Genomic DNA, 8641 nt, shown 5'->3' on the forward strand with positions numbered 1-8641 from the left:
TTGTTAAATACAAGAATGTGACATTATTATTTTAGTAGATTATATAATATATTTATTATTTTACTCACTCAAAATAATTTTTCAATGAAATTCGAAAGTGCTTTTGGAGTAAGGTCTGGGGGATATCTTTTGTGTTAAAAAGCAGTCATCTTCCTTCACACAAATCCATCGTTGGATCATCCAGTGGTCACTTTGATATTTATGCAAATAGATGAATGATGGTGTGTGCGATGAATGACCCAACAATGGATTTATATTAAGAAAGATGAATTCTTCTTTCATGTCAAAGATACAACCCCCATCTTTTAGGAAAGCATTTTAAATTGGAGTTTCCATTTCGAGTACAAAGGTTTTCTGATTTTTTATTTTTTTAAAAAAAACTTTGCAATCGATGTGGTGGCAGCTTTCTTCGCAAGATAGCTAGCTTCAGATACGACGGAGATGAGCCCAGGATAGGTAGGTTAAGCTCTTCTGTCGCAACAAAACCAGGAGAAATGGAGAGGTATGCTCGTGTCTTCTTCCTTCCTTTATTCCTCTTCTTGTGTTGTTTCTCTTTCTTCTTTGTTTATGGTTCGGCTGCCAATTCGTCTCAACTAGTCCCAAATAGAGGGAGATCATGACTAATCTCTCTAGGAGCCTCCAACGTCTCGAATTAATAAGTTGTGGAACACCGTTACGGATCCTTACCGTTGGGTTGGGGAGACCTGCTCCCCTCCGCCCTCCTCCGTTGTTATCGCTCTCTCTGAAAAAAATAGGCCGTGGGATAATCGAGCACACCTCAATCCACACAGCACACAAATACAGTGGAAACAATATCGTTTTGTAGAGAAAGATAACTAGAATAAACGTAGAAAGTAAAATAGGGGAGATAATCAAGCAATAAAAATAAGAGAAAAGAAAGCACACTAGATTTATGTGGTTCGGCCTGATTGTTGGCCTACATTTACGGACAAGACCTCCTCAATGTTCTTCTATTAATAATCCACGACACAATGAAGTACAAAATTAGAGGAAAAAAAGAAAGAAGAAAAATAAAAATAAAAAGTTCTTTTATAAAGAAAAATACTCTTATTTTTCTCTCAAAAAAAGAATCTCACATCTCTTATTTTTTTCCTCTTAAACCCTCCCTTTTATTTATTGTTTTATTGCTCTCAGTTGCTGAACCTTTTTCCAAGTCCTCCCCTTAAATAGAGCTTGTCACCCGCAAACCGTGTCAAAATCGGACTCCTATCCGCTGTAGAATCGAAGAAAGAAGCTCAGCTATTGGATCTACATCGCACGGCCCGAAAACATCCAAAAAATATCTAAATCAACCGGGAAAAGCTCTCAACCATCCGATCAATGTCGGGAGTGAGATCCACCATTCGATCGTACCTCCGATTCATCAGAACTCGTGTAGATCGTGAGAAATATCAAAAAAATAGACGTCGGTCCATTATGGACAGTGAGAAACATCCTCGAAATAGATGCTCGATCCATGTGCCTCATCGTGGACCGTGACATGCGGTAGGCGTCCGCTGCGCGCTGGGCCGCGCTCCCAGTGGGTCTGGGCTGGTGTTCTGGGTCTGGCCCTGGTCGAACTCCTCCTTGGTCGCCCACTTCTTTGACCTCCTCTGCCGCCTACACTACCTCAAGTCCCTCGACCTCTCCCAGAACTCCCTCACCACCATCGCCATCTCCTACTTATCCAACTGCAGCGGGCTTTCCGGATTAGAGTCCCTCAACCTTAGCTTCAATGGTTTGACCGGTCTTCTGCCTAGTTTCTCGGATTTTGGGACTTTGCAGTCCTTGAATTTACTGTGGATCCCGGGCTGGAAAAGCCCACCATATTGAAAAGTTTGGATCTTTCTGGCAATTTCTTCCACAGCACCATACCAGCTCTAGTTGGTGGTGCAAGAATTCCGAGCTTGGAGGTCCTCGTGCTCTCCATCAATAGTTTTCATGGCGAAATCCCCCACGTATTTTTGATTATAAGAACCTCACTTTGCTGGATCTCAGTCAAAATATGCTAACTGGGTCTATTCCGGATGGGATCGAGAGGCTTTCCAAGTTGGAAGTTCTCCTCCTTTCTTCCAATAACCTCACTGGAGATAATCCCGACTAGTTTGGCAACGATCAAGACCCTGTCTCGATTCACTGCCTACGAGAATCATTTCAATGGCTCGATTCCTCGTGGAATTACTACTCATGTGAGTGTTTTGGACCTCAGCTATAATAGTCTCACCGGGGAGATCCCATCAGGCCTCCTGTCGCCGCCGAATTTAGAGTTTGTGGATCTCTCCAGCAACCTCCTTGAAGGACCCATACCTGGGAATTTGTCACAAAGGCTCTATCGTCTGCGACTAGGCGGTAACAAACTCAATGGAAGCATTCCATCAACAATTGGGAAGCTTTCCAATTTGACATATCTAGAGTTGAATGACAATGTATTGGGTGGAGAGATTTCATCTGGGCTGGGGACTGTAAGAATCTGATGCTGTTGGATCTATCTTCCAATCAGTTGCAAGGGAATTTGACAAAGGAATTGGGTTACCTGGAACAATTAGTGGTCTTCAAGCTTCAAAACAACAATCTTACTGGAGAAATACCTGATGAACTCTTGAAGTTTCGGAATTTGAGCACTCTTGATCTCAGCCAGAACTTGCTCACTGGTGAGGTACCTCCAGCAATTTCCAACTTAAAGAAGCTCTCAGCTCTGAATTTACAAAGCAACAGCTTCTATGGTTCAATACCTGACAGCATCAGTAGCTTCAAGAATATGATAGAACTGCAGTTCGGAAACAGCAACCTAAGTGGAACTGTTCCGAGAATGCCAAAGAGCTTGAGGACAGCTCTAAATCTCGGTAGCGACCTCTGTTAGGATTTGATGTCTCAAGATTCGATCCATGTTGAGTCCACAGCAAAATCCGTGACGAAAAACGAAGTCCAACGAGATCAAGATCACCTCAAACGAAGTCGGTATGGAACCCGAAGCGGCGGAGGACTGTTGGCGGCGGGCTGACGGAGCGGCGGTGGCACGGCCACACGCGGCAGGCCGCGGCCCAGCGCGCAATGCACGGCCCAGGACCAAGTGCGCCAGAGCGCGCGGGCCGGCCCAGGCCCAGGTGCCAGCGCGCGCAGGCCAGCCCAGGCCCAGGCGCACCGCTGGGAGCTCGCAGCCCGGTCCACGTTGGACCGGATGGTGCACAGGGAGGTTCGTGGACCACGTGGGCATTTTCCACATGTTTCTTACGGTCCACGATACTGTTTTGTGGACCGACGTACGATCGGAGGGCGTGGGTAGTTTTCGGTTATGATCCAACGGTCCAAGGCTTGATTTGGGTGTCATTAGGAGTCCTTAACCTAATCTAATTGGGTTTTTAAGCCTTTTTAAGACTTGATCACGGAACTGTTTTGGTGGCTTGAGTTTTTGGTGGTTGTGGGTGCGATTTCATCAGGTCGAAGACCAAAGAAGAACCCACAGAGAGAGAGCAGCGCGGCACAGAGAAGACAAAGAGCAGGGAGGCTCCTGAATAGCAGACAGCGGTCGCTTCAGGGTTCAGGGGGTCTTCCTAGAGAGAGAGCTTTTGTGAGGGAGAACTTCTTGAGAGAGAGAAATTGGGTGTACAAGGGTTGAGGGTGAGATCTCCTCTTGTAATATTTTTTTTCTCATAGTGAAGTTTGCATGCCCCGTGGAGGTGATCCTTTTTTGGCTGATCCACGTATTTGATTGTTTTCTGTTTTATTTCTTCTTTCTTTCTGCTACATCGCGCGATATCGAAAAGATTCTGAGAGGTGGTGTCCTGACTAGACATCCACTATACAAGTGGTATCAGAGCGAGGCAGTACAAGGATGCAGATTGTAATGGTGGTGAGCAAGACTGAAGATGGAGAAGATAGGATCAATCAAGATGGAGATCAACAAATTTGATGGACAGAGTAATTTCTCCTTGTGGCAAGCAAGAGTGAAGGACGTGCTCATCCAGCAATGATTGATTGATACTCTCTTATGCAAGGAGAAGCCGACCACCATAGAAGTGCAGGATTGAAAATGGCTACAGATGCAGACGGTGAGTACCATCCATATGTACCTAACGGATGAGGTGGTAATCCATGTGCTTAGCGAGACTTCCCTGACGGTGCTGTGGTCGAAGCTCAAAGAGTTGTATATGATGAAATCTCTCACCAACATTCTTTTCATCTGGAGGCAGTTTTACCAGCTACAGATGACTGAGGGATAGAGCGTGCAGGAGTATCTCAGCCACTTACAGAAAATTCTCACCGACCTCCTCAATGTTAGTGAGAATATTGAGGAGAAGATCAGGGCGCTGGTTTTGCTACCATCGCTTTCCCTTTCATATGAGTCCTTGGTGACTGCTCTTCTAGTCGAGAAGAGCACCATCAAGATGGACGAGGTCACTGTGGCGATACTCCAGAACGAGGTTCTCAGAAGAGAGAACCCAGTTTCGAGCTCAGATGACGGTAGCTCAGCTTTGATGATTTCTGAAAGGGCAGGAGGCGGTAGATGGAGCGATAGGAGATTGCGACGATGACGGTCCAAGTTCAGAAGGGACTTGAGCAAGATCAGGTGTTACCGGTGTGATGAGTTGGGGCATCTAACCAGAGATTGCTCTCAACTCAAGGATAGGATGATGGCTACTGTGGCAACGGCCAGTAGCGATTCATAAGGAGATATTCTGGAGATATCTGATGAGGTATCTATTTCTCCCAGTGGTGGATTCTAGATTCTGTATGCATATATCATGTATGTTGCAGAGAGGAGCAGTTTGACTCTATGGAGAACAGTGAGGGCACTGTTTATCTGTCGGATGGATCATGCTGTGCGATCCGAGGCATCGAAACGGTCAGCTAGAGGACACATGATGGTGCAGTGAGAAGATTGGGAGAGGTTCGATACATACTTAATTTCAGACGGAATCTTATCTCACTGAGCAGACTGAATTTGAGAGGCTACAAGATGGTAGCTGGTGGAGGAATCCTGAAGGTGCTACGCGGTGATAGGATTGTTCTAGAGGAGAAGAAGGGGAGGAAATGATATTATTATCTAATGCAGAGCCCAATGCGAGGTGGAGCTTCAGAAGCCAGTGAAGTCCGGAGCCAGATGGAGCTCCAAGTAGAGGTGGATCGGGCACGAGATAGGAGACTCGGGAGGACGAGAAGCGACATCGTAAGATAAGATTCCTATTGCTGCATATGACAGAGATGTAATCGAGCGATCTGGCTCGACTCCCATGTTTGTCCATCCATAATCAGCAGACAATTACCTCAGGCATGGGGGCGAGGAGATCCAGAAGCTCTCAGAGTTAGGAGGAGACCAAATATAGAGTCGAAATAGAGATTATTAAGATTTGATATCTTGAGATTTGGTCCATATTGAGCCCACAGTGAGGTCCGTGATGAAAAATGAAGTCCAACAAGATCAAAATCATCTCAAACAGAGCTCGGACGGAGGAGATATACGCAAGAGAAGTCGTCATGAAACTCGGAGTGGTGGAGGACAGCCAGCGGCCTACGGTGGGCCAGCGGCGGCACGGCCACACACGGTTAGGTGCAGCCCAGGCACGGCTGCGCGAGGCCTGAGCACACAGGGTGCAGCCCAGCATGCCTGGGCCCAGGCCCAGGCCCAGGCGCCAGCACGTGCGGGCCAGCCCAGGCCCAGACGCACAAGCGCGCAGGCCGGCCCAAGCCCAGGTGCACGAGCGCGTGGGCCGGTCCAAGCCTAGGCGCACTGCTGGGAGCCCGCAGCCTGGTCCACGGTGGATCAGGCGGTGCACAGGGAGGTCTGTGGACCACGTGGGTGTTTTTTACGTATTTCTCGTGGTCCACCGTACTGTTCTATGGACCGATGTGTGATCGGAGAGCACGGGTAGTTTCCAGTCATGATCCAACGGTCCGGGGTTTGATTTGGGTGTCATTAGGAGTCTTTAACCTAATCTAATTGGGTTTTTAAGCCTTTTTAAAGCTTGATCATGGAACTGTTTTGGTGGCACGGTTTTTTGGTGGCTGTGGGTGTGGTTTTATCAGGCCAAAGACCAAAGAAGAACGTATAGAGAGAGAGAAGCGCGGCGCTGAGAAGAGAAAGAGCAGGGAGGCTCTTGGACAGCGGTCGCTTCAGGGGTGCAGAGGGATGTTTTTAGAGAGAGAGCTTTTATGAGGAAGAACTTCTTGAGAGAGAGAAATTGGGTGTACGAAGATTGAGGGTGAGATCTCCTCTTGTAATATTTCTTTTTCTCATAGTAAAAATTTGCATATCCCGTAGAGGCGAGATTTTTTTTGGCTGATCCATATATTTGATTATTTTCTGTTTTATTTCTTCTTTCTTCCTGCTACATCGCGCGATATCAAAAAAATTCTGAAAAGTGATGCCCTGGCCAGACATCCACCCTACAACCTCTTCAACGGATGCATACCTTCCTATCTCGGAGATTTATCTCTTTTGGAGATTTTCGACCTCTCAAACAATAAGTTTAGTGTTGAAGTTCCAACTTCTCTGACTACAATTCAAAGCCTGATAGAATTGGATCTCTCTGACAATCTGCTTTCTGGAGTGCTTCCAAATTTTCCTTCGTTTGTCAGAGTCATAACCACTGGAAATAAGGATCTCATCATCTCAAATTCAAGCACTGAAACTATCCCAATGAAAGGAAAACAAAATATTTTACGCATTATTATGGTTATGATTGTGGCTTTTGTTGGAGGCTTCATTGTTTCAGTCTCAGCGGCTGCAGTTATTCAACAGTGCTTGAATCAGGGGAAAAGCAACCGCCAAAATGCAAGGAGACATGCTTTCCACTCCAACAGACTTCTCCCTGAAAACTCCATTGAGAGATTGAGAAGGTTCCAGCACTGGCGATACGCCAGAAACCTAAGCTAACAAATGAAAAATATGATGAATATGTTCACATGTAAAGGTAGAAACAATCCAATAAAAGCAATTTTGCTCTTTTTCACGGGATATGTACACCGCTTCTTGTACCACATTTCCAAATCATTAACTCTTGGTGGATATTTTCAATTAAAGAGAATAAGTAATTGTACCTTGGCATAAATGAGCCATCACGTTGTACCTCTTTGTAGAAAATACTCGTTCTAGTGCAATGCCCGTCAATGAGAAATCGAGGAAGAAGACCTAACCTAAGAGTATGGTTGGAATCCGATATTCAGAAAACCTTTTTAATCTACCAAGTACGCTGTTGATTTTAAGGATTAAAAATAACAAAATGTTTCAAAATGTTAAAACTGTATATATATTCACACATACACACATACCTGTATGCATGCGTACATACATAAATACATACATATATATATACACGTGCGCGCATACATACAAATATACATATATGTACATATATATACATACTTCCAAAGCCTCTATTCTCAAACAAACAATCTTCCAAAACTTCCAATCTCTAGATTAGATAAATCATCAATTAGATAACAAATAATATACGTCCATCATGCAGGACCAAGCCTGGCCTGTCTGCCACTTATCAGTTAAAACACAACAATGGGAACAGAGGAAGCAATGCTCTTCAATGGTACTCAAAACTCCAAGCATCAAAAGGGGCGGTATACTTGTCCCAGAGTATCGGTGGGAGAGATTCCCGCGGTGCACAACGCGTGCACAATGAATTTCTCATCGGTGGAAGCCAACTTCCAAGACTCCAAAAATTCCAGGCTCAAAAAGTCCATTAAAAGTTGGGCCAAGCGAAAGACACTTTCAGGAGAAAGACATCTATTTTTTTTTTGTATAAAAACCAGTATTATTGCAGCCAACTCCTATTGCACCCATCGTCGGAAAAAAATACCTGTAAAAAAAATCTGCACTGATCGAAATTATATCCGGCAGAGACCCTCTGATACTTAAGTCAATGGAGAGTAGTGAACAGTAGATAAACTTTTCAGAGAGACAGAGTATCAGTCCAAGAGTCTCTTACCTAATGGTGTTTATTTACCTTCTTTTATAGACGAGTTGTTGATAACCGTTTGTAACGGTTAGACACATGGGTCCCACTTATTTCGGCATTATATAATCATGGGGTGAGTGGTTATACCCACCACTAATCATGTTGTAGTCATTATGTATTTTCTGCATTGGCGGTTTCTGATATACTGACTCTATGTCGGCAGTCTGAATGTGTCAACTGTATGTCGATAATTGTAGAAGCCTGAATGACCATCGTTTAACAACTCTGATATACCGATGGTCATCAGTTTGAAGTCAGTTAAGTCGCCATAGTCGAGGAATTTGTCGGGGAGGTTGAGATTAATTGACTATTGGTCGGCCAACCGATTGGTAGTTAGTGATTTGTGCTCATCAGGCCGAGTGAAAGTCGGATGATGTTGAAATTGAGATGGTACTTCTTCTGCGATATAGTTTTGATGGCTTGTCGTCCATAACCAGTAGATATCCGATTGGCCGACTGTGAGTCGGGGGAGTCAGTTGAATTATCTCAATAGTTGCCCCCCTCTCCCAAGTTCAAAATGGCCAGATATGTGGATTGTAACGTGTTCTGACACGTTGGATGAAGAGAGTTGTCATGTGCTATCTCGAGCCCCGGTTCGACTATAGACATTAATGATTTCTTCGAAAAATGAAGTGTTTCCAGCCGCCTTATCGTTTTGATAACCGTGAGAC

General features: G+C 44.9%; 1 pseudogene; it reads left to right on the forward strand.

Moving 5' to 3' along the window:
• Positions 1–453: 453 nt before the first annotated feature.
• LOC140851456 (uncharacterized) lies at positions 454–6874 on the forward strand (annotated as a pseudogene).
• Positions 6875–8641: the final 1767 nt, after the last annotated feature.

The sequence above is a fragment of the Elaeis guineensis genome, chromosome 9, assembly GCF_000442705.2.
Source record: "Elaeis guineensis isolate ETL-2024a chromosome 9, EG11, whole genome shotgun sequence".
Classification (NCBI taxonomy): Eukaryota; Viridiplantae; Streptophyta; class Magnoliopsida; order Arecales; family Arecaceae; genus Elaeis; species Elaeis guineensis.